The sequence below is a fragment of the Bactrocera tryoni genome, chromosome 5 (genome assembly GCF_016617805.1).
Source record: "Bactrocera tryoni isolate S06 chromosome 5, CSIRO_BtryS06_freeze2, whole genome shotgun sequence".
Classification (NCBI taxonomy): Eukaryota; Metazoa; Arthropoda; class Insecta; order Diptera; family Tephritidae; genus Bactrocera; species Bactrocera tryoni.
Genome location: NC_052503.1, coordinates 38,779,842 through 38,807,640, shown reverse-complemented (window position 1 = coordinate 38,807,640; position 27,799 = coordinate 38,779,842). Strand labels below are relative to the sequence as shown.

Sequence of the window (27,799 nt, the reverse complement as noted above, 5' to 3'; positions counted from 1 at the left end):
CATCAAAGCAAGGGTTAATATAAAGGTGCTTTTTATGTGCCCCTAAGAAAATCTAACGACTTGTGCTATAATAGAGTTAAGCCACTGGTTGGACATAATAAAATAATGTATATAAGTACTGGCGGTTGTTATACTTCTTGCGATTATCCTACCGCTACAACTTCTTTATATGCTCATCAATTAAGCTTTCCTTACAATGTAACGCACACACAAATTTCACATCCATCAAAAATTAAATACTCCGCTATTGTCGTCTCAGCTTTTCAAAGCAGAAAAAAAGAAAGAAAAAAGTTTTAGTTATAATTATGTTGAGAGTTAAATGCATAAAATACTATATTTTAATAGAATTAAAATTCTCCAATTAACCAGAAAAGCGGCATAATATAAAATGGCACAAATATTTATGGATTGCTGTGACTGTCAATGTTGTGTAATTTTTCACCATTTTTCATGAACAAATAAATTATATGCTTACTTAAGGGATAGTTCAAGTATTGAATATCCATGAGCAGACCGAAGGGTATGGCGAAGGTAACAAGCTGAGAATCCAAAGCGCGGCAATAATGCGAACTGCGCGTTTAAACCGCTCATCGCGGTCAAATGCAGCGGGTGGCAAATAGCGAGGAAGCGCTTCATGGAGAAGGCGACGATTGTGAGTACGGAGACGTACGTCGAGCTGTCGAGGGAAATGCAATAATATTTATTACAATAACTACAATTACAATATTAATAATAATGGTGAGTATATTACACAAATGCAATAAAAGGCATGAGATGATTAAATGTCTGTAGTAATAATTGTTATGCGGAATACGATGCCGCAGGTGGGTATTTAACATTCATCAGCAATATTGTTTTTCTGATAATACCAAAGGCGCAAAGGCGGCTACTTACGCTTCTCAGATGAACGTGCGTATCTTGCAGAACGGTAGTCCAAATAAGTAGCGGTATTGGTGCCAGTAGAGGAATATTTCCGCGGGCAAGCCTGGAAGCAAACACAAATTTAAAGTTTTCTGTAACAGTATTTGTTATGAAACATATGATATTTAGCAATTATTAAAACTCGATAAGTGTATAAATCCAACCAAAGTGCTCCCAAGTGAGCTTTTGTGATTTAAATTTAAATAATACCTAATATTTTCTAACTTAAGATGTTTTGACATTCACGTAAGCATGTATCTGCATGTAACATTCCTTAATTTTTGAAAGTTTTCCCATAAATTCTGCCCTATTTGGTGTTGGCAATATAATTCTATAAACGCGGTGGGTCCAACATGGGTCAGTGCTGCAAGCTCGTAAATCACGCGCAATTGACAAACAGCGCTTAAAATTTATGAGAAAAATGCTTTCAGGAAAATAAATAAGTCTCAGACAGCTAAACGTAGTGCAAGATATTTAAATTACAAAACCTGTCAAAGAAATGTTAGGTAAAAAAAAACAAATACTGTAATAGCGGAATGTAAACTAGGTGGTTTTTGAATATTTTTATTGCAATATTTTGTTTGAATTTAAAGTTAAAACGGCAGCGGAAAGTAATTCACTATGCCAAAATTCCCTGATGAATTACAATTTGTGCCAAAAATATTTCGTTATCATTGAACGGTAACGATTTCCGTTCGCAGTAGCGTGCCTGTCTTCATCATCACGGAAGAAGGGCGGCTCAATGGCGCCGCTGGCACTTAATGTTTTCATTCCCCAGTAGAGGAAGATAAGCTGCCCTAGACCATCCAGCTCCCTCAACGGTTGTTTGGGGCAATGGGTCCTAGAATAACACTTCAGGTCTTAGAACACTGGCAACACAGGGTGTATCACAGACGTTAGTACTAAGTAGTGTGATGGTGAACTTAGTAATAATGCAATGGTCATCACAGAGTACCTCCTATTATGATTTCACGCTCACAAAATTGAAAATAATAGATTCGACGGACTGTAAAGTCGCGGGTTATGATGATACGCTGGAACATTGTCTTTGCGAATGCTCAGCTTTAAGCTGGATGAAACGGAAAATATTCCACGGGTCTCAATGCTCAAACTTAAGAGACATTGGAAAGTTTGAACGGAAAAAATGTAGGTATTTTACAAAATCTACTGAGTTGCTGCACAATTTGCATAAGTGCAACCGTTTATGGTTTGTCGCTCCTGCGCATTCCTTTCTCAACAAGACAGCCAATGATACTGTAGTTTCGCGTTTATTGCGTTAAGTTAGAAGTTTTGAAGTTTAATTTTGTCAACACATTTTTACATTTGTATCTATATAAGCCTCTTTCTGTACAAAAGTTTTGAAAAACTGCAAAATCGCCCAAAGTAAAGCAAAGGGAGCTCTTAAACCCTGGTGTATGTCGATTATACAGATGGAGATGCATGAAACGGAAATCCGCACCGGTTGGCAAAACTTGCGGTTAAAGTCTATGTACTTGTACCCGTTTCTGAGTATCTAGATGTCACTATATTCTACTTGTACGAGTATTATACATATGTTATGTGAGTGTACTTTACAGGAACAAGTTCAAGATTTTATAGTCTACTTTGAACATTCTTATTCTTCACGTTGTGGCAATATTTGCAAGTATTTTCTTTGACGCCTACACTTACAGTAACTTTTAAAGGTACGTATATACTGAAAAAATAGTTGCCTTCTATATAAACCGCTAGTTCGACTAATCAACTTGTTGCAAGGGTCAGCACAGAAATTCAATATTTTAGGTCGTCATTGGACGATAAACAAAATATATGACAAAATAAAATTTCTTTAATCCAATTTATGGTACACATTCTCACTGGTTTTTTGAAAAAATACTTATATTGAAGTAACTATAGCCATCTTTTGAAACAATTTCCAAATTAATATGTTTAAGTTTATTACATCACTGACTAGTCCTTGTGTAACCAGTGTCTTCTCTTACTGGTTTGATGCTTCACTGTATTTTCGCAGCTGTTTATGTTTATATAAGTGAATGTATGTAAGAGCAAGTGTATTTTCTTTATCGCTGAATAATTTTACGACTTATTTATGTCTTCGGTATCCCGCTGTTGTGGCTTTCAGCGAGATTACACCAGCCACTTTACAGCAACACCGTATACATATGTACCTTTTTAAGGTGATCACTTACTTATGGTACATGTCATGCCTATTAATGTGTGTCTGCGCACTGAAGTTTATTCGTGCGCGTTTTGAATATTAATTGCTTAAGTTTCACAACTCGAAATAGTTTTCAAAAGGTTGCGTTTTATAATTTTATTCCTGCATATTACTTTTTTTGAAACTTTCAAAATGCATGAAACTTAAAAGAAAGCGTTTTACACATTTTTTCTATACGAGTATAAAAACACTTACATATATTTGAAAAAATTGGAAAGCCTAGCATTTTGGGCAATTGACTCGTAACTGGTCCTATTTACCACACTTTCCATTATCCATTGCCATTCTCTCACAGTTCTTATGGAATTAATTTGTTATTCTTTATTTGTTGAGTTGAGTTATTCAGTGGTAGCACTAATTTGTCGAAACTATGTAGCGTCGAAAGGTAGACAGTTAATTCGTCGCTATTCATTATTTAAAAAAGTTACAGCTGTTGAAAAATCAGTGAAAATAATAAAGAAATTCGCTACATTTTGAAATGTTTGTATAAAAAAGAAAGAATGCCACGCAGTACACCACTGTGTAGCACTACAATGATTCGCTCGCTTCCGTTCTGGAAATTTCGAAATTTCAATTTACACTGATGGAATAATGTCTCTAGCGGAAAAATGGCAAAAATTGGTCGACCCATTGGTACATATTTGTTTATTTAATTATTTGTGTAAATATAAAAAAAACAAGTAAGGAAGGGCTAAGTTCGGGTGTCACCGAACATTTTATACTCTCGCATGGTAAAGTGATAATCGAGATTTCATTATCCGTCATTTACATATTTTTCAAATACCGTATTTTTGTAAAGTTTTATTTCGCTATCATCATTGGTTCCTAATGTTTATACTCGTATTATACAGAGAAGGCATCAGATGGAATTCAAAATAGCGTTATATTGGAAGAAGGCGTGGTTGTGAACCGATTTCAGCCATATTTTGTACATGTCATCAGGGTGTTAAGAAAACATTATATACCGAATTTCATTGAAATCGGTCTAGTAGCTCCTGAGATATGGTTTTTGGTCCATAAGTGGGCGACGCCACGCCCATTTTCAATTTTTAAAAAAAGCCTGGGGGCAGCTTCCTTCTGCCACTTCTTCCGTAAAATTTAGTGTTTCTGACGTTTTTTGTTAGTCGGTTAACGCACTTTTAGTGATTTTCAACATAACCTTTGTATGGGAGGTGGGCGTGGTTATTATCCGATTTCTTCCATTTTTGAACTGTATATGGAAATACCTGAAGAAAACGACTCTGTAGAGTTTGGTTGACATAGCTATAATAGTTTCCGAGATATGTACAAAAAACTTAGTAGGGGGCGGGGCCACGCCCACTTTTCCAAAAAAATGACTTCCAAATATGTCCCTCCCTAATGCGATCCTTTGTGCCAAATTTCACTTTAATATCTTTATTTATGGCTTAGTTATGACACTTTATAGGTTTTCGGTTTCCGCCATTTTGTGGGCGTGGCAGTGGGCCGATTTTGCCCATCTTCGAACTTAACCTTCTTATGGAGCCAAGGAATACGTGTACCAAGTTTCATCATGATATCTCAATTTTTACTCAAGTTACAGCTTGCACGGACGGACGGACAGACGGACGGACGGACAGACAGACATCCGGATTTCGACGCTACTCGTCGCCCTGATCACTTTGGTATATATAACCCTATATCTGACTCTTTTAGTTTTAGGACTTACAAACAACCGTTATGTGAACAAAACTATAATACTCTCGTTAGCAACATTGTTGCGAGAGTATAAAAATAAGTTAAAGTTTGACTAAAAAAACGAAGAGGCTTTCTCGAATATTTTGATTTTAACATTTTTTGGTTTTGTTTGTTTGACAGTTCCATAATTCATACAGTAGTTCAATATAGAAAATTTTTGCTGATATTATAGAGTAATCTTAGATAATAATGCCATGCCCAATTTTGCGAAGATCTAACAAAAAAATCTTCCTGACAAAAATTTGATTATGATCGACCAGTTTGTATGGCAACTATTTTCTATAATCGCCCGATATCATCATTTACTCGCTGATCATTCATATTGTGATTAATTCCCCCGGGTAAACGAAATTTCAAAAAAATATATATTGCGAAGTCAGTAGGACTGTCCTTAATTACCAAGCCAAATAATTGTTCATCAGATTGTTTATAGAAGCTGCTTAAGTTGGTACACCTCCTAGTAAGTTGTGATTTTTTACAATATATAAAAGTATCGCGCAAAGAATTTGTCTCAAGTTGTGTATTTCTAACCAAAATGCGTGTATAGAAGCTTCAAATTTGCTTTAGCCGTAATATTTTAGGAGGGCATACATTATTATTGAACAGATTTGGTTTAAAATTAGAATTGAAACCAACAGAGGAAGAGATTAGTCCCTATACAAAGATATCTTCCATAAAATGGAAATATTTTAAAAATTAATAGCAGCAAAGGTTTTTCCAAAAGTTTTTCCATTTTATGAAATTATGGGTTTTCCTGCCGCATTCCGTGCATATGATTTTGGCGATCCTGCATACCTATAAGACATTCCATATCGTCCTGTTCCGTTTCTCAGCCCTTTCGGAAATTTCATTTTGTATCTCTATTAGCGAAATGCATATTTTTTAAACTGGTTCGATAGCCACCCGGCACATTTGGCAATCTTATCAGCTATTTCGTATCGCTGATTTTGCTATGAGTTTTCTACTGCGATATTGGTTAGTTTTAGGTTAGGTTAGGTAATTTTTTTTGCGTAGCCATCCGCTGTATCCGCTCCAACGGTTTCTTGGATTACTTCCATGTATTTGGTATGATCCTTAGTAGTTAACTCTAACGCGTTAATCTTCGGGGATTTCCATTACAGGATCTTGTACACTCTTGTAAAGATTATTTCAATTGTCTTACCAGCGTTTACCTCTAGGTTAGCGATATCGTCCATTAGTGTAAGACTCACTGTACTAATTGTGTCTAATATAGCAATGTCGTCTTCATAGGCTATCAATTTGAGTGTTCAGTACACCCCACTTAGGAGGTCCTGTATGCGCTTACCTTAGTAATCTGACTACATTCTACTTTCCATTAATCTTCCTGCAGCTCAGTAGAGCTCTTATCCATGTTATGATTTAGAGCTCTTTCCGAACTGCTTGCAGACTATTAACGAGTAGAGACATTATTAAGTGCAGCTTTTATGTCAAGTAAGACGCCCAGGGTATATTTCTTCTGCTCTACAGTTCTCCCTATTTTATGTTAGAGAGTGAAGTGCAGTCTATGGTAGCCAACTGAATCTTGTTCCTAATGTACAAACATAGAAACTAACTAAACTGTAGGAAATATTAAAAATTATTTACCGAGCGTAAAGAGTTATTAAGTTTGCACCAATTTTGGCGAAGCATTATTATTAAAAGCGTTACAAACTAATAAGTTTAATTAAATATAACGCGCAAGCAGTAGAAAAGGAAAATGACTCCAACCTTCGAATACCTTTCTTCATACTCTTACATTTCCTCATTATACGTCTTCAAACTGTTCCATTTCCACTCTGCGTGAATGACAAAAACGTCACACTTCCTCATTCACGACAATTTCTTGCTCCTGCAACCACAATAAAAATTTGCTTAATTTCTTGGAAAAACAATTAAAGCGTAATGGCTTCTTACAGAGATAATAAGCACAAAAGCGTGCAAGTGTGAGTGTTTTATTGAAATTTATTGCCTTGGGAAAGTGTTAGTCGTCTTGAACTTCCCTCTCACAATCAGGCAATTACTGTGCTTATTTAGATTGTACAAGTTTAAAAGCCGTAACGGCACCTGGCAAATTATAATTTATCTAAAAGGTTATTATGGAACACTAAAATTATATAGCAAAAGTCACGACAGGGCCTAAAAAATTAACCCATCACGGATGTGCTTGCCACAATTTGCTTTTGTATTAAGTGTACGCCGATGTAATTTTATTTACAGCACTTCCTCTCAACACATGTCCCTGTCATTGTGAATACTTTGACAATTGCCGTCAGCCCTAGCTACTCTATGTACGTCTCGTGTTGAAGTTACATAACTATTTCGCACTTAGAGAAGATGTTGTCTGTGCATAAGTAAGTCAAATATGTGAAGTGTCGTGTGTGTGAAGGTACTTTTGGAATGTGTCTGCCGTCTCCGAAGGGCACAATTCGTGGCAACAACGCCACGCATTTTATTATTTCGCCTCCGTGTTGTCGCATTGACGTTTATTTGTTTATTTTGCCAATTGAAATAATTGCATTGTTTCCAATTAGCATAAATTGCTTAAATATATGCGCAACTAAAATTTGAATTCAAATAATCAACAATGCAGACATTTTTAATGAGTTATATTTGCAGTTGTTGTTATTTTTTTTTTTTGTCTTCAGCTATTCTTTTTCACAGTATACCAAATATAATATTCTCATATAATTTGTTTTTAAGTACAGGGCGTTCAAAAAATAAAGTTTTTTTTCAAAGTGCGGGTAGCGTTTATTGGGAAAAAATGTTGTAATTATAGAAAATATATTGTTTTGCTATACGTCAGCTATAATCATTATGATCTCCAATCTCCCGAATTGTTTTGTTTAGCCTGACATCTCTGGCTTAAAGTTGTGCTAAATTTTCCTTAAAGTCCATACATTTTCTCTAGGATTGGCGTCTGCTGACTGATCATTTTGAAGTAAGAATATCCGTATAGTTTTCTTTGTTTCTTACAGTATCTAATCATGCGTATTTACATATGTGGCAAAGTGTTTCAAATTTATTCATTAGCGGAAAAGCTTTGCCCTCACTTTTAGATGTTACGTTATTTCTCCCTCTTCCCGGCTAGTCTTCTACGTTTTCATTTTCTCCATAATAGTCAGACAACCTCTCCACAAATGTACAACTCGTATTTAAATAATTTGCAATTTTTTTAATGGTCAATTTGGATTTTTTTGTTATATTTGGTCTATCATACAGACTTTATACAGTGTTATTAAATTAATCTGTGAAAGAGGAAGCATTGTAAGCATTATGTGGGGTATAGCTGAAGTCAAAGTCAATTTTTTTATATTGATATTGAACGACACTAAAATGAATACCTGTTATCTTTTGAAATCAAATCGATCTTTTTGTGATAAAATTTTAAGGAGAATTTTTAATTTTATTTCCCATGTTTTTCGAATCGGTTTGTTCGGGTTGTTAGTCGAAACTGTTAACGACATCTATGCTTCAAATTTCACGACAAAAATCTGTTTGCAAATGAATATGCTGTTATTTTTTGATGCTCAAATTCAGGATTTTTGTGATAACATTTAAAGGTAAATTTTTAGTTATACTTTTAAATGGAAAAAGAAGTGCGATAAGGCATAATCGCATACTGCACTGGTTATTCGCAACCACCGCATTCGCCAGACTTACCTACCTTCGTTCGTATAACTTCTGGCTTTTCAGCAAATACACATCATCACTCTGTGGGCACTTATTTGACTTGATTGAGGACATAAAAGCTGAATCGAAGAAGGCTCTGATGGCCATCACGACAGAGGATTTTTCTGAGTGTTATGATGACTGGAAAATTCGTTGGCATAAGTGTATTGCAGCGGGAGGGGTTTACTTTGAAGGAGATGGAATAAACAATATTTGATCACAGTAGAGTATACTCGTACAAATTTTTGAAAAATATTTGCATTTTTCTTTTATTTGAGCTATATGTTGGCTTACTTAATTATATCATAACAACTCACGCTCAACAAAAAGAGATCATAATGAAACGCCTAATGCTAACTTTTTTCTTCACATATAAATTCACAACGAATTTTTAATATACTAGGACCACTAAACAATATATGAATAAAAAATTTTCTAGTCAGGTTTTCTTGTGATATCTAACATATAGTATGCTTTCTTCAAAGTACAAACATCAGTTATATTAGGTTAGGTTAGAGGGTTGTTTAAAGATCGCACGTGGATTATATATGTAATCTTCTGCCAAGCCATAGAAAGGAAGAACTTTTGTGTTCAAACTTATAAATTAATAAAACCCTTAGTAACCAATACAATACAAACACCTGTGCAGTTTATTTCCATTCCCGCCAGTTCTGTGGGATGTCAGAAGGTTTGCGCTTCCAAATGCCTAAATCTTGACTTTCCAAACACGGGGCAGTCAAGAAGAGAGTTTTCAGTTGTTTCCACCTCATCTTCTTATATATAGCTTCTGCAGATAGCGTGGTAGAATTCCAAGACTTACTACGTGGACGCCAATAAGGCAATTGCGTGTTAAAAGCCCCACAGCCCAGCGCTGGCCAAGCTGTTGCGAAATCCAGGTGTCTAGTAGTAGAACACAAGAGGATACGGGAGCACCGATATTTTCATGATAGCGCTTCTTCTTTAAGAAAATGTCCTGTTATAGATTCCATACCTTGTTCGTCACTTAGAGCAAACAAATTCGACGGATTGTAGAGCTCTATATTGGAGTCAAACAAAAATAACAATCACTTATATTATCTTTTGGTTCTGTCCAAATCATTGGTATAGCAAATAGCATAAGTCTGGGTTCTTGTTTAGCTCAACTTAATAGCAGTCGCACACAAGTAATACAACATGTATGAAACCTTGCATTTATCTCGATTCGATTCTTTCGTGAGATTTTTACAATATAATAATCGTCTATATGCAGTAAGTTAGTCAAGTGCACAGTCATTTGAATGAAGTTATTACAAAAAGAAACCAATATGAGGTCAGAAATGAATAGAAGGTTGTCATAAAGAATGTGCATTTAATTGAAATAAAAGCATTATTTATTATTAATGAGAATACTCCAACATAAACAAAAATAATCACAAAGTTCGACAAACGCAGTATTATCAACAATATCTAAAGATTTCTTCATAAACACTGTTGTATTATGTTTAGCAGTTTGAGCTTTAGCTGTCTATCACTATTAAAAAAATAAAGAAAACAATTAATTTTCAGGCCATCAACAGTTTAGCTTTAGTAATATGGCGGACATAATGATTTATTGTACTCAAATATCCCCCTGTATTTCTATTTTGACTCTGCTGAACGCTCGTTAAGAAACTTTAATCACACTAATCAGAAATTAATTGCCACGATTGAGTGAATTGATAATCGGCTATTTGGGGATAGCCTATCTATAACCAAAGGTCTAGCTATACCAAAAGTAATTAATAATGGGACGGCGCGGCGTATGAGTAACAATGGCCCATATCAACTAGTTTAGTTTGGGTTATATGCAGGTAAATAAAATAATATTAATTATGGTTTAGTTATACTAAAGGGTTTTTGTGCAAAGTAAGTTGAAAATCACCTTTTACATATCCACGTACCAAAGAGCAGGTATAGTAAATTCGAGACTGACGCACTGAATAAATAGTAGTTTGTTGCCGTGTGCATTGTTGGATGGCGTATAATAACAGCACACACCAGAATATTGCCCAACATGCCGGTTATGAATATTCCACCGAAAACTATTGTGATCTAGAATGAAAGTAAAAGTATAGAGAAAACAAAAGTGCGCAACAATTATTATCTTCCTTCAATATGAGTTTATATTATATAGTACATAAGGAAATCGTAAGTCATAATTATTATTTCGGTATTACATAACTTCAAAAGAATAGCATGTGAGTAGACTGAAAATCAACTCAATTTATATTAAGCGTTTGAGGACTATATACATATATTAGGGTGTCATTTATTTCCCAGCCGTTTGCTTTTTTTGTTTTTTGCAAATGCCCCTAAAGTTTCTGTTCTTTCAGCTCCATTCAAGTAAAATTACAGCTGTGGGAAAGTAATACTCTAATTCAACATTTTCTGCACTACACAAAAGTTCTGGATGAATAGTTGTACGCAGTTGAAGTCGTATATCAGATGACCTGAACATTCATACAAATGTTTTTCCATGTACATAATGTGTTGCTCATACGACATGGTGTCCTCTGTGAGAATCTATACATTTCATGTACGACTTTAGCTCTAGAAAGACGGGAGCTTAGTTATACCTAACACTCATATATATATATATATACTATACTATACTATATATATATATTGGAAGTGAAGGAGGGGGTTAAAACAATGATTAATTAATCCATTTTAATATATGTTGTAGAAAAAGTCACAAAATTATTACAAGCTATGTCATTATTTAAATCACTATTTTTTTAATTGAAATTCAAAAGCAGTAAAAATGACTTGCTTAGGCAATCTAGTGTTAATTGTTTGTAACATTTAAAATAAGCTTTGTATATTCCGCATTTTTTTGGGATTTGTAGAACTTGGGATATAACGAACACATACATTTGCATATACGTATATATGTATATACCGCACAACTGCCCTACCTTACCCAAAAGTATCAAAAACTGTGAGCCACATAAATACACATATATATGTTTATATAACGTTTTAGGAAACTCTACAGCAAATATTTGTTGTTTTCTCAGTTCCTCCCTTCCATTAGTCTGTCATGGTAGACATAGTAATGGCTCCCAGTGGGTTTGAAAGATAAAGCACACAGAAAAGAAAAAACAGGAAGTAATTCCTAGCAAGCAATAGCATTTAAAACATATAATAATGCATTGAAAACGATTCATTATAGTTTTGCAAGTAGACAATTATTTTAATACGCCCACTCAGGCCTGCACGTAATAATATTGACCTTGATTTGACCACGAAATGCCTTTGTTTCTCCATTTCGAAATTTAGTTTTGAGACTTTAAGCATATTGCAATGGTTAGATAATGGTAAATCTGTTAAACTCTACTTTAGTACAGAGGAGATATGACATGAAAAATAAAACAGAGTTTAGATAAAAAGCTTCGCGAGTTTATGCAACAAACGTTTTACAAGTTTTTGGCATTGCTCTTTAGAACATAATCCTATATCTGGTCTCTGATATGTAACGCTTCATAATATGATGCGAAAAATATTCTAGAAATAATGAAGCCAGTTATTAACTGTAAATCAAATTGATGTTTTAGTTCTGTGTTGTAAGTCAAACAGCTCAAGGAGGTCTTTTGAGACGATTAGGCTACTAAATAGCTCGTTTTACTAAATAATAAGTTAGGTTAGATGGCTTATCAGGGAAGACCGCAAGTGGATTGCTATATATAATATAATCTTTGTGAAGCCATAGAAAAGAAGAACTCCTGCGTTCGAACTTATAAATTAGAAAAATGCTTAGTATCTAATACAAATTAGCGCAGCGTTTAATTTCCAGTCCCGATAGTTCGGTGGGATGCCCGAAGTTGGTGTTGATAGAGAGTTCCAGTAAACCCCCACCAACTTCCTTCCAAAGCTTAAAGAAGCTCACAAGATGTGCAAGATGACATTCAGTACCATGGTTGGAGTGAACCTTAGTGCACCACAAACTGTGATAAGAGCCGCCCTTTGAACACCATAGTGTCGTAAAGCCAGAGGCCACTTTCGGTGGGAGACCCCACCTTTTGCCAATGACTCCTTTAGAGCAGTATAAGGAAATCGGCGCCTCTTTTACCTCTCTTCGATTTTAGATTCCCATGAAAGTTTCCTATCCGGCTGCAGACCGATGTCTCTCATTTGCAGCAGGCACGGGGAACTTATTTCTCTAATAAATAAAATCATCTCGGTTTTACTGATGTTGATGGCGAGACCACCTCCGGCCGTCCAATTTTTAACGATGCTGAGATATCCCTTTGTAAACTCACGCGCGGTACTCAGAAACTTGCCTTTGACCATAAGTCTGCATAAGCAATAACCCGCGGCCACGATGACCCAGTTTTTAAGCAGGTTGTTAACGACCAGGATCCATAGAAAAGGAGAGAGAACTCCACCTTGTAGATTTTCCCTACTCACATTTCGTCGAGCACGTGCGTTGGCCCATTCCGTTTCAAACACTCCGTTGCACAAAAGTCTGAAAAGGAGCTATTTGAGGTTTGATTCAACCCGAAGACCGTCCAGAGTAGTAACGACTGCTTTCGACAGGACGTTATTGAAAGCTTCCTCAGTATCAAGGAAGGTTCCAATAGCGAATTCCTTAACACTAATTGTTTCCTCAAGCCACCACATTAGATGAAATTAATAAGTAGCTTTGAGTAATTTTTTTCATATTTTCTTAGAAAATTTACCAGAGCAGTGTATGGTTGTATACGTTTTTTACCATTAGAAAATGGAAAATTAAACAAACAAAAATCCACTGACTTTAAAAAATTGTTTAAATTTGACTTGAACATTTTTGATTGAAAAATGGGGTTTTAATAGGATTTGTTTAGTCAAAATACATCAAATTCATTATGCCAGTACTTAATAATCAATATCATATCATTGTATATTCAGCACATGCTGCAAAAGTCCCCTACCTTCGAGTGATCATTAAAGTCACAGAAATGCACAAAAGTGAATGGAGCTTTCACTGGCAGCTTTAATGAGGCTTTCTCAACATTTTATTGTTTTTTAAATTTTTGACATATAAAAATTGAGATTATTCTCTATACAATTGTTATTGCAAGCACGCAATGTAATTCTTTTGAAATATGTTTTACAATTACTTTTGTGTTCAGTTTTATTATGTATATTTCCTATTAAATATTATTGTCGTTTGCGAAGCTTTTGGAAGAAAAATATAAAAAGAATGATAAATACATTGGATTGTCTGAAGGAAAAGGCGGTGGTGATCAACATTTGTGTTTAAGAGAACAAATGCACTAATTGCTTGTAGAGGCACTAACTGAAGATTAGAACAATTGTGATCATTATCTATATGAAAATAGTTTAATTTCTTTTATGAGGTCTATGATGATTATGGAAGTATTTGCTGTAATATATTTTATATTATATTACATCATTATATCATTTTTTATATTTAATTATAAGTTTGTATTAGTTGGTTTTAGTCGGTTATATCTTTATAAAACCTGTTAAGAGATACAAAGTTGATCAATAGCTAAGAAATATGTAAAAAAACTGAAGCGAATCATTTAAATTAAAGCTTTTAAGCCATTCGTTTTAAAAGCTTCATTACTTTAACAAAAACTGTGTTGGGATACGTTTTTAGCGTAATGAATTGACAAATTAGTTTCCGTGGACCTTTTTGTAATGTTCCGTCTTCGCTTACCTTTGAACTATTGCTAGTTTTAAGTTTTTAGTATCTAAATTATCTGCCATGGACATCTGACAAAATGTGATCTATTTTTAAAGGGGTCATTATTTTATTTTCTAATACTATTATATATTGTATGAACTGCAGCTGCACAACCCGACTTAGAGCATATCCCAAATCATTCGTTCATTTAACATAACATTGCAATATTTTGTTTTCAGTCAGCAGTTATATGCATGTGAGCACTGAGAGCAGCAAATGCAGCTTTGTTGTTTCAAAACAATACTGCCGGAGAAGACAATAGAAGCTATTGCCGTAAAGACAGTAAAGGCAATGGCAATAAATGCAAAGGCAATAATGGCAATGAAAATCAAGTCATGTGGCATTGAGCGCAACAAAACATTTTCCATATTTCTGTAATATATTTTTGCGTGCTGTTATTATTTATTATTGGCTCTCTTATGATATTTGAGTTCAGAAAATGATAATTTATCAAAAGACACATAGTAAAAAGCATTTTAGCCAATTGCAATAAACAAACTTAAAATATGTTGAATATTTGCATCATAATAAATATGACAAAATTAAAAAAAATATTAAATACTTAATACTTAATAATATTGGTTGCACTTTATATTTCCACTATACATAAAATTCTAAATACTACTGTGTCCGAATTGAATTGTGAATTTAAAGTAATCCCCTCCCGTTGCAATACACTTATGCACTTGGAATAATCCTCCTTGGAAAAATCCTCAGAGCCTTCTGCGATTCAGATTTTATATCCTCATTGCGATGTTCTCGTAGTGGTCATGTGAATTTGTACTATCAACTTATAGAAAAAAAATTTATCGGTTAAGGCGAAGCATAGATTAAAAATTCACCTTTCAATTTGATCACAGTGTTATATACGCGTCTTTTATTTATACTATTATTATATATTACTCAAAATAATATTTTGAATAAGTTTTAAGCGCACTTCGACAACAAAAATTTAAATCGAAATATTTATCTAACATTTCTTTACTTATTTTACGTAAATACAGCATGCGCTTTAAATAGTACGTCATGTACTCGTTGCATTATTATACATTCCATTCCATTGCCTTTCAAGCCTCAGAACAGAGTAAGTAATGTTTGTTTGCGTCTTTTGTTTTCGTTGCTATTCAAGCTCAACAGTTTCATTGCTGTATGCTGTATGCTGTAAACATTATCAAACACTGTTAACGCAATAGGTCACTCGTTGCTTGTTGTGACTCATTCGTTGTGATTTGCCGTATATCAATTTTAACACAATTTCCATTATATGGTGACATTACAAAATTGAATGATAATATAGTTCAAAATATAATGTTTTTCCGTTGTTTTTCTATACCTTTAATTATATTTCTTCAATGCATATAGTCTTCACTCTTTTGTGTCCTTGTCTTTCATTGGTAACTTATACATTGCCATGGTATTGAGCCGGAATAAGCGGAAAACAGCTTTCTGGAGCAGAATCGTTCAACTCGAGAGCAATTGAATATATTTGTGCATTTCTCGCCATTAAAGCGGTGTTTCCATGTATTTGCACTTGAACGCTTTGAGAAATGGCGAAGGCTAAAACCAAGCTTGCTTATGCACAAATTATATTTGTTGTTATAGTCCATATATATGTAAGCAGTTAAAAGTAAAAGCAAAGCATCACAAATATGTAAGAAAGTACGTATGTATGTATGTCAGTCGTACAATCAGAATTTTCAAAGATTAAAGTATTTCAACGCTACAAGGCCAAATTAAATTAATATAAATCGCACCCCTTCTCGGTTAAGAGCTGAAACAAAACGAAAACAATATTAAACCAAGAACAAAAGGCATATTTATATATGGAAATAAAATAATTTTGTGTACATATTAGGGCGAAGTTTCAGTTTTGCACATAAAATAAGGCTCTAACAAGTTCTTTATTTTCAGTTTGAACCGCATTCTTGTAATCTTTATATGTTAGGTATACAGGGGCTAGCGAATATTTATCCAATTTCATCCAGGTTTGATATTACATCATATCATCACCAAAAATGTATGTCCTTTGAATTTTATTACGAAACCTTACAGATTGACCAATTTATTTATAAGGTATATATTGTGACAGTACTCCGAAATTGTAAAAAGATGCAAAATATTTAATAATTCATTAATTTCTTTTCCTTCAAAGTAATTCCTACAACATATAATACAATTATGTCAACGATTTTTCCACCTGCTCGAAACACTTTTCATAAGAATTTTTTTGGATGGCTTTCAGCACCTTCAGCGAGTTTTGATTTATCTCTTCGATCTGCTAAAAACAGGTTCCACGGAGCGATAATTTCAGTTTGCAGAGCAAGAAGAAGTTATAAGGAGCCAAATTTTGTGAATCTGGCGGTTGATCGATGGCAGTTATTGAACGCGTTTCATACCCAAAATATCCACCAAGATCATTTGAACAGACTCGCGAGAGATGTCGAGCTATTTTGCCATATCTCTAAGACTTATTTGACGATTTTTAAGCACCATGCCCTTCACTGTTTTAATATTTTCATTGGACAGGTCGAAGGGCGACCAGAACCAGGCATGTCAACGATCTCTCGTCTTCGAAAGCATTGTATCACTCGTAAGCTTGTGTTTTTGATAAATGTGAATCACCGTAAGCCTTTTCAAACCTTCGCAATGAAATTTGGTTAGAAATACAAAATTTGAGACAAATTCTTTGTTCGATATTCTTATCCATTGTAAAAACCGGAAAGCGCTACTGAGGTATATCTACTTAAAGGGAAAGATATCTCTAGAATTTTCAAAACATTAAAACTTTTTTTTTTTCATTCTAATCAATTGAAAAGCTATTCTAAAATATAAGTTTCATTGATATACTCCGAATATTTTCGGAGAAATAGGTCCCAGAACCACTGCACTGCATGCAGCGGCTATATAGGAACCAAAACTTTGAGCCTTCTTTCTTCCAAACTAACTTTTTTTATCCGGCCGTCGAAATTGCGGGCGAATTATTTAATTTATTTACTTTAACTAAGGCGTCTTTTATAGACAATTTTTTAGTCCAGTGCGTGATAGAGCGCTTTTCCGAGCAAAATGCCATTTTGGCAGTGGTTTAACTAATTTGATGTCGAAAAACAAGTGTAAAAATAGCAATTTTTAGAGAATCCAGACTTACATCCCCAAATTTTCGAAATTCTCAAAAACTCTATTCTACTATACACTTGATAAAAGCTTCTTTATCGAAAAAAAAAATTTGTAGTTCAATAATAGATCTTAATATATGCAGAAATTCGGATGTGATCGGTTTTTAATCTCCCATAATAAATGTGGAAAAATTACCTTTTTTGACAATACTAGAGGTATCCCCCCTTAAGTAGCTACTTTAAACAAACTGGTTGACAGATCGCGCTGATATATGATAGTAATTAAGAACAGTCCTACCAACTAAGCAAAATACTTTTTAAATATCGTTTACCTGGGTAATTTAAATTACAATTTTTTTTTATATATTGACCGATATATGTGATATAAAGTCAACCGGACTGTTGGCCCTCGTCGTTAAGGGTCGACGGTCGTCCAGAGCGCCGTTCATCCTTAAAGCATTCTTGGCTCGCTTTGAACTCATTGTGCCACTTATAAATGTAGTAATATACAGTCCCTTAAACCCGCAAAAATCCTGAGTCTTAAATGACCATTTCACCTTACTTTTTGATCACAGTAGTACATGAGTGCATTAGCTAAGATAAGTATTGACCCGATTTTATAAGGATTTCAAACTTTCCGTTGCCGTTATATACAAAACTCAATAAGAGTATACTTGTAATATGAAATTTATTGGTAAAATTGGACATCTAATTGCCCCAGCCACCATAAATACGTACTACATACCATATGTGTAATGATTTAGGCGTAGTTTTCATGTTGAAAAATTTGTGTAACAAAACCAACTCAATACAACATTTCTCCAAAAGGGCGGCGGCTTAAAATGGTTTTTAACTGTGTGCATTTTGAGTAGGTTTCATTAATTTCGAACAAGAAAAAAATATATGTAAACTAAAAGAGGGTGGTACGCTACTGAGGCTATAACGACCAAATTTTCAACCATTTGGGAAAAGTAATTTCGATGATGTTGTGGCATAAAAGCACGCCGTTAAGATGTTACAGAATGGCCATGGCGTGCTTTGAATAGTTTCGCTGTCGCTCTTATATAAATATATGTACGAGTATATATTTATTATACATATACGAACACATTTGTACAGATCTGCTGAGGAAAACTTTAAACTACTTCTGTGCAATAAAGCAAATGTGGTGCTGCCGTAAGGAAATTCGCGCAATTAAATTCGCCACATTTGAAAAAATTTGGCTTTTATTTGAGAATCGCCTAGTATAAACGACTTTAATGTGCAATCATGTTAAAGCGTTTTTTATGCAAATGTGTGTGTACAATGCTGGCCATATATCTTAAATTAATAATTTATATAGCTTATCTGTTTAGAGCATTAGCGAAAACTCATAAATTATTTGCATATTATGTGTACCAAAAGTAGTTTTTGTTGTGGTTATTATTATTTCAGTTATTACCATCTCAACAAATTTCTTCCGAATTGTCAAAAAAAAACATTTTTACGTATTCTAATACAAATTTTTATTAACGCCTTGAAAACAGGAGCCATTATAATTGGAATAATTGAGCCATTATAAGCACGCCAGTAATTATTCCAATTTTCTAGACACTTATTTTAAGCTTCGGCTAAGAGTGGCTTCAGAGAATTTTTCTGTTTTAGCCCAATTTTGGAGCGCACTTCGTTGGATATTGTTGGATTGTTTGGACGTCATATTAGTGGACCGACCTTTTGTCACCTGTAATGATGAGTTTTACGAAAGTAACGTCTTCAGCTCCAGCATAAGTAGTACTCATGGAAATAAGAATGCGATATCCCGCCGTTCTTACAATTTGGAATGCAAACATTGCTTGGAAGCTAGGCCACACAAATCCATATAGATGAAAGATTAATGGCATTAGCAACAGACTGAGATCTGAAGGAACTATGCAAATGTCAGCAATAATATCCCAATTTTAAATGTATAATATCTTGGGTGGAGATGAGCAGACGTAAAACGATAAAAAAGAAAATTGCTGCAAAAAGACTTGTCGCAAGGGAAGATTGGGAACAATGATACAGTTTAAAATTTGTGGCTGTCTGCTTGCATTGTGTATAGGAAGGCGAAGATGTTAAGGCTTGTAATTTATAATAATTTGTCGTTCTTAAGATTATAACCCGAATCAATTTGTTACCGTTTTTAATCGCCTTTGTAAACTTACCTAAGAATAATTTGCCGTTTTTCAATATTATAACACCAAACGATTTCATAACTAGTTTTAATAACCTTTGTGTACCTTTTTAATAACAATAATATACAAATAAATCGAAGTGCGGTATATTTGAAACTCATTACCCACATACATATGTTTTAATAGTAGTAGACTGAGTAATTCAGCAAATGCCCAGAAGCATACATAATTTCTAATCAAGAGACAGAAATAGATATGAAATGGAAGCAAAATACGATAAGAAAATTAATTTTGAGGAATTTATTGAAAGAGATTGGGTAATTTTCTGTAAGCTATAACGGAAAAAAGGGCTGTCTTCAGGTTATTAAACAACTCAGCGGTGTAGTGTATCGCGCACAGACCATTGGAAGACCTACGAATCAAAGGAAGGTATAGTAGCTCATCTTGAAGGGCCTGTAACGCTTGGTACTGTACATAAATATTGCCAAAAAGTATTTGGAAATTGTAATTAAATTCCCCGGGTAAATGATATTTCAAAAAATGTATTTTGCCAAGTTGTTGGACTATATTTAAGTACTATGTCAAATATGATCGCGATCACTCAATCAGTTTGTTTTCAGGAGTTGCATAAGTCAGACCACCTCGGTATTGCGTTGCGACTTTTATATTGGATAAAAATATCGAATAAAGAATTTTCTTAAATGTTAAGTTTCAAACAAAATTTCGTGTGCGGAAACGTTGCTAGTGTTGGAAAAGGCTCATTCAGTTTTATCAAAAAAGATATGTTACTTGAAAATAGCCAGGTAGGTGGAAGAAAGATGGCAAGAGAACACGACATGTCTCACGAGTCCGTTTAAATAAGTTTGATGAATAATTTGTGTATGAAACGCGTTCTTGCTCGACTCGTCCCGATAAAGCAGATTTTTTTTTTTTCAAAATAAGCCCGGTAAGCGGGTCTCTTTTGACTTGCTGGATTGTGGGAATGCCAATCCAAATTCATGGAGAGCATTATTACTGCCGATGAGATATGAGTTTATGAGATTGGCATGCAAATAAGTCAAGAGTCATCGGAATGGAGGGGAAAAAACGAGCTGAAACCAAACAAACCACACCAAAGCCGCAAGATGGGTCGCTCCTTGTTAGAAGATGAGAGTGGCTAAATATAGTATGGCCAAGCCTTAGGCGTATGTACGGCTTCAGGATGTCGCTTGCCGTGTTTGCAGGGTAAGTGGGAGTGATTCTCCTTGGGTTTATTCCAATGTAGTGATGGTTTTGCTGTGATTTTTTCTTGTTACCCAAACTGAAATTGCCCCTCCGTGGAAACCGTTTACAGTTGATCGAAGAGAGAAAACAAAATTCGCCGAAGGAGCTGAAGCCCATCCCACAAAGTGCTTATGAAAAGTATTTCGAGGACTGGAAAAACTGTTCGAAGATATACATTATATCTGGTGGGAATAACAGATGACAAAATAAATAATTATACACTTTGCGTGTGTTTTATTTACAATTTTGTAATACTTTTCTTGTCAGAAATGAAATTAGAATTGTCCGTATGCCATTTATCTGTCTACTCGCTCCTGAATTCACCGTTATGTTAAAGTTTATTACAGTAAGAAAAAGAACAGGCATTAGAGCGCATGCACTAACGATGCAATCAAAAAGCACTTTAGGTTAGTGTTTTGCTTGTTTCGACCGAAAATCCAAATAAATTGAAAACTATTTAAACAAGTATGCACAAATGTATTACTAACACAACAGCGGTGCTCCAGGGCTGCAATGCTGAAGGGTAACTAAATGAAATAAATTTTAACACATTAAATAACTGCCAAAAGTTTTAACTCACCGAAAACAACAAGTCAGAAAGAGTAAATTTGCACACGCTTGTGCATCTAGGCATGTACGAATGTATATTTATGCGTATAGGGTGCTCCAAGCGCCGCATTGAAACCATAAATATATTTAGCATTTGGCTTGGTCCTGTAAAGCTTCGCGATTGGTATAATTTACAATAGTTAAAGGAAAACACATCTTCATCTTCTGCTCACCCTTTATATAAAAATATTAGCATGAATATATATATGTAAGTAGGTATGTAAGCAGCTGACCTATCAGCAAATTTCCGAAGTAATTAAAAGTTTCCTTCGTTGGAATAAAAGAGAGCCAAATTTGAGGTTATTGTTGAATTGTAAATACTTGGGATTAAATTGGAAATAAATATCAAAAATGTTCGCAAGCATTTTAATTAAATAAAGCTTTGTTCGTTAGCAGCTAATCGCCAGCTATTTTCAATAGCGACCAGCAAGGCAGCAAACTCTTCGTAAATGAGAGCATGTCGTCCAAAAAAACGCACACCGGATATAAGTTTTTTTTATTGATAACACCAAGTGGATTGTTCGCAACGAAGAAACGCGATAGTAAGATTGTAAAGGTCTTGCAATAGTGCCCACGGTGGCTGTACCCCTACCTACCTGCCTGTATATTCTCTATGGAAAGATATTCGTAACAAAAAGAGAGAGATTGATAATTTAAAACTTGCCTGCGAAAATCTCTCAAAAATTAGAAGATTCTAAGCATCATGAAATAAAGCCAATATTCAGATAAAGAATGTCGGTAAATAAAACATATTCCAATTTCTTCTTCGATTTTCTTATAATTTGCTCTAAAATTCCGTGACCTCAGTTATCAAATACAACAATATTTACCATATTTTATTGCGATACGACTTTAGTTTGTATTTATAAAACTCATTTCACAAATTGACTTGTGAATTAAAACAGCCAAGTGCCTAAACCTGATTTACTTGCTTTCGCGAAAAAGGTAAACAAAAGGTGCCGACCGTTTCGCTACAATTCGCTATAATTCGCGAAAATCAATTTCAAATTAAACCTGAGCAAAAAAAGAAATGGGCTACAAGCTCAGTATGTTTCGTGGCATTTTCTATTTTTATCTTTTACTCCCTTTTTCGATACTTTAACTTTTAATGTATAATTCAGCGGATAGTTTTCCTTTGTGATTCGATTAATGAGCAAAATATTTGACTCGTAATTCTACTACATTTTTCTCATTTTCCCTCTCGTTTCGGTTGCGAAATTAAGAAGTCGTAATACAAATTAGAGAACTTGTTTGTAATTACTGAAACCAATAAATAGATATTACGATATCTATTTCCAAATTGTGAAGATGACTGGACAAATTGATTTCCGGACGTCTTTCTGTCTACTCATCTGTCTGTGCAGGCGACAACTTGAGAAAAACTTGAGATACTTTGAAGAAATTTGCTACAAGTTTTCCTTAAAAATCTGAGATGATTTATATTGCATATGGGTTAGAAAGACGTTAAAGAAATAGCGTCTGTGAAAAGAAATTGTTAACAAGTGGGCTTGGTCTTGCCCACTAATACAATACTTCAGACATATATGTACAGTCGAACTTCCATAACTCGAATCACTATTATCCCAAAAAAAACTTCGACTTAGGGAGACTTCGAGTTATAGAAACATTTTTTTTTTAAAGAAACTCAATTGCTACTTTAGAGTATATTAAATGATGAATATGTATTTGTTGTTTAAAACACACATTACAGAAAACTGTAATAAGTTACAGTGAAGTGAAGTATTCAGAAATTGGTGACTGAAAATTTTCTTTTTTTTTTTTTTGTATTTTCAGTAAAAAATGACTGTAATTGTTTTAAAGCCGTATAGTGCTCATCAGTTGTAGTGTCATTTGTTTGCAAATATAAACTCAATGTTCAGAAAGCATTTGGAGGCTGGTGAATAGTTTCTTCTACCGATCCCTCGCCGTCACTCTCCTTTCCGCTTAATATTGGATCATCTAATTCAGGGCAATATTTCTCAACAATATCAGCATCTGTAGGAAAGCCAGTTGTGCAAAGGTCATTATCTACTGCAATATAATCCTGAAGAGTAGCACTGCAAGTTATTTTGTTTGCTTTCAACCATGCTTCGTAATCAGCTTCAATTACATTTCGATATTCATCAGTAGTACTTAAAAACTCAGAGGTATGTCATCTTCCTCTTCCCATTCAGAGTATTGACCAAATCCAGCTTTTTTGAAGCAATTCGCTATGGTTTGATTTTTGACGTCAATATCCCAAGCTTTTGTTACATGATTGATGCAATCCGTAAGTATAATATCTTGTTTTTCGTTTGCCTCTATACGCTTTAGTGCTTCTTTTACTATTCTGGTACGATAAAAAACTTTCAAGTATTGAATTACTCCCTGATCCAGCGGCTGTAATTTAGAGGTCATATTCGGTGGAAAAAATGCCACTTCAATGGCTTTCAGTTTGCTTTGTACGTCTTTAGGATGTGCTGGGCAATTTTCAAAAAACAATAAAATTTTTCGGCCAGTACTTTGAAAGCGCTTATCCAAAATTAGAACCCATTCTTTAAAAATTTGGCCAGTCATCCAGGCCTTGGAGTCATAGGCCAGGATACTGCGAGTTGTAGAATGAGAGAAAAGCACATTACTTCGAGTTATAGAAGTCATAATTATGTATTTTCGTTCGAGTTATGGAGAACTTCGAGTTATGGAAGTTCGAGTTACGGAAGGAAATTTATATGTTAATTACTCTCTTAATGCTACTGCCAACCCATTTAGTTCGAGTTAGAGAAAATTCGAGTTAAAGAAGTTCGAGTTATGGAAGTTCGACTGTATATCGCAAACAGTTTAAGCTAATCAATCAAACTCGCTAATGCCAAGTCCTTCTAGTCCTCCCTCATACAGCCCAAAATAGCTGAAATCGGTTGATAACAACGCCTAATTTCCAAATATTGGTTTTCCAAACGCTTGAGAACCTTTAATACCAATTAAGAGAAGTACTAAGTTTTAGGGAAAAAATGTTGCACAAGTGTAAGATATACCCACTTTTGGCTGAAATATATTACCTCAGCAACTATTAAATCAATTTCACATATAAATTTTAATATATATTCTGATATTTTACCACTACATTATGAAAGTGATCGAAATCAGAGTACAACCACGTCTTCATCCGATATTTCATAGTTTTAAGATCTATCAGATTTTTCACCTTATAATTCCATTATAAATGAAGCACTACATTTGCTGTAGCACTCGATAATGATTCCATATTAGAAAGCTATGGGTATCGGAGGCCTATGTAATAAGTCTTTAGTTCGTGTCCTATTATACTTTGACTGAATGTTAGTTATTGATATCTATCTGTTCTGGGCTATTAAAATGCTTATAAAGCTCTCTTTTGATCAACCCCAGCGACCTCGGTATTGATTTCACTTTTCATTTGCCTAAAACTGCACCAAGTGTGGTCAACTTGTCGGCTTTTTCGTAGAGCAAATAATTCTTATGGCGGGGAAGCTAAATTTTGGAGTGGAATTGATTTGCCAGTGATCACAATGCCTTTTTACAATTAGTAGTCAACCAACCAAAATTTGTGGTGTCAATCATACCAGCATACTATCCGAGTATGGTTGCTTTCTGTGTGGTTGCTTTCTGTATCGTTCCGTGGTTATTCAATGGAACACAATAAGCCTTCTCTATACAGGTACCTAGCACTTTCGCTTGGAAGATGCTGGCTGGGTTTGAAAGCCGGATACAGATAGAGACTTCAGAGGCTTATAGAGTGCTCTGCTATTCGAAACAATAAAAAATAAACTATTCGATAAAAAAATCATTATTATGTTGCACTTATTTTGTATTTCTAAATTACTTTCACAAATCGTTTTTCTGGTCCAGCATATTATGTGAAAGATCCAAAGCGGAGGGAGTGTCGAATATATCCATTTGTAAATTAATATGTAAATTAAATGTTGCAGACACTTTTATGAGGGGCAATAAAATTTTACGAATTTTAAGTGCCAAAAAACTATGCGAGAACTCTCCACTATGCAAATCAATCTACTCTTTATTTAGTGGCAAGCCAGTACTCGTATGGTCATAGTTAATGATGTCTGCCCAACTCTTTTTCAATACACAAAAATTTATGCAAAAATGCAAAATATGCATACAAAACTAACCCAACTAATATTTTTCCGGCACCTAATGCTTTCAATTTGCGCGTTATGCAACGCTGTTTTCGGTGAGGACACAAACGGATGCAAGGTGTCGCTTAATCCAGCCAATCCTTTTCTATTTCTAAAATAAGTTTTAAAAAAATATTCGAAAATTTAATTTTGCAGGATGCAAATTTATCCCTCTACACTCATACATCTTCGACTGGGCGTGCTAGGCACGTATTATGTCGACGACAAAGGAGTAAAAGTGCAATGGCGAAATCAACAGATAAATATTTGCCCAACAGCGTAGGATGGCGTTGCTAGTTAGTTTAGGCGGCAACGAGGGCGTCTACGGGGCGAGCGCTAACACCGAACTCATTTGCATGCCGAATAGAATAACTTTTTAAAGCTTCGGAGCTGTGGAAGTAGCTCTAACTTGATAATGCAGAGGCGTTCAAAAATGCCATTTGGATAATGAACAGTCACATGTAGACGTACGTAAGTATATGAAACGAGCATGAGCAATAAGCATGGACGGTGAGCATGGGCGATGAGCTTCCTAAGCTGCTTTTATTAAATTGAATCTTGGATATTTCTTATAAATTATTTACTTTTGCAGAAAGAGAAATTTCAAAAAATTGCTCACGCATCTAAAAAACTTTGTTAGTGTTATTTTTATTACAGTAGCTCACCAGTAAGTAGGCAGTGAATAGTTTTAAAAAGCACTACATGTCTCAAGGCAAGCTTTTGTGCTGTCTGGGAAAACAAGTTATGGGAAATATATTTCTGGGTAACTGCCGCTACAGCACACTCACCATATTCAATGGATTTCGCCCATAGTGACTGTTTCCTTCTTTTCAGACACAAAGAGTGGCATTTGGAAGCCTCATAGCTTTCCAATATGGTATCAATATTGATTGTTACAGCAAATGTATTATCTATCATAGCTGCTTTAAAATAAAGCCATATGTTTATCTAAGAAACGCTCGCTAAATGTTAAATCAAAGTTAAGTTCTACGAGGTCAAATTACTACAACTGAAAATATCCGAAGCATATTTTAATTACCTGCCAGTGAAAACAACTAACGGAAATTAATAAATTTTAGTCGACTTGGATCGAAATCTCTCATACAACCAAATATGCATATTCGGTATGCAACCAAACATAATATTCAATAATGAATATAGGACCCATGGAGCCTGCATCAGCTTCTTTGCTGAATAAAGCATGACCGAACGATTAGAATATATGTAAGTGTGCTCCGCGCAATCCACAAAAAAGGAGACCCCACAATCTACGTTAACTACCGTGGGAAAAGCCTCCTCAACATAGCACATACCTGTAAGGTTCTATCGAGTGTATTGTGGGAAAGGCTGAATCCCACCAAGCTGTTTGGACCTTACCAGTGTGGCTTTAGGATTGAAAAATCAATAACTAACCAGATATTCATCACGCGCCAAATCTTGGAAAAGACCCGTGAAAGGGAATCGGCACACACCACCTCTTCGCCGATTTCAAAGCTGATATTGACAGCATGAAAAGGAGCTGCTGGGTAGTGAAGGTACAATCTTCTATAATGATGTGCAGCTGCTGGATTACGCCGATAATTTCGATACCAGTTGTCTCAATACCCGCGTCGTTAATTCTGCTTTCTCCAGACTGGCTAGATAACGTTCGTCCGAATGGACGAAAACACTCCAGCTCTGAGAGTTTTTCGACGCATTACCCGTCAGAGGAAGCAGAGGAACTGTAAGGCCTCCCACTCACTCCCAATTGGCGCCAAACAGGGAAAAGGAGGAACGACGTGCGCGCTGTTGTAAACTCGGCTATAACCGCGTTATGGTGCCTAAAGTAATAAAGAAGAAGAGGAGTTCTCTACCGACGATATACTATGTGCGTAGAAATTCTAAGACTGCCTATGTATGTTACTATCTATCCGTTATCGCTAATTTGTTAAGATAATTTTACTATTTTACAAAAATATTTAGTTGACTCTAGGGTTTCCATGCCGGAAACAATAAATACTACAAGCAATAAATTCCATGCAAATTGTGTGCTTACTCACCAGCAATGCCTTATAGACCGGCAGCGTTTGTGGTCCGAGCAGGAATTTCACAAAATCAGTCAGTGTGCAGTTGAATTTCGAATTGTTTAGATGACACGGGCTTAATTCTTCGTCGTCATAGTTGCTGTAAATATTCTGTGTGTTTGTCACCCAACTATCAGCATCAGTGCTCGTATTCCTCGCATTCTTTCTGACCGTAGTAGTGAAATCGAGAATCACGCCTTCTCTCCGCAT

At 34.9% G+C, this 27,799-nt stretch overlaps 1 pseudogene; it reads right to left on the bottom strand.

The window, feature by feature from the left end:
- On the bottom strand, positions 1-27,799 carry LOC120777155 (annotated as a pseudogene).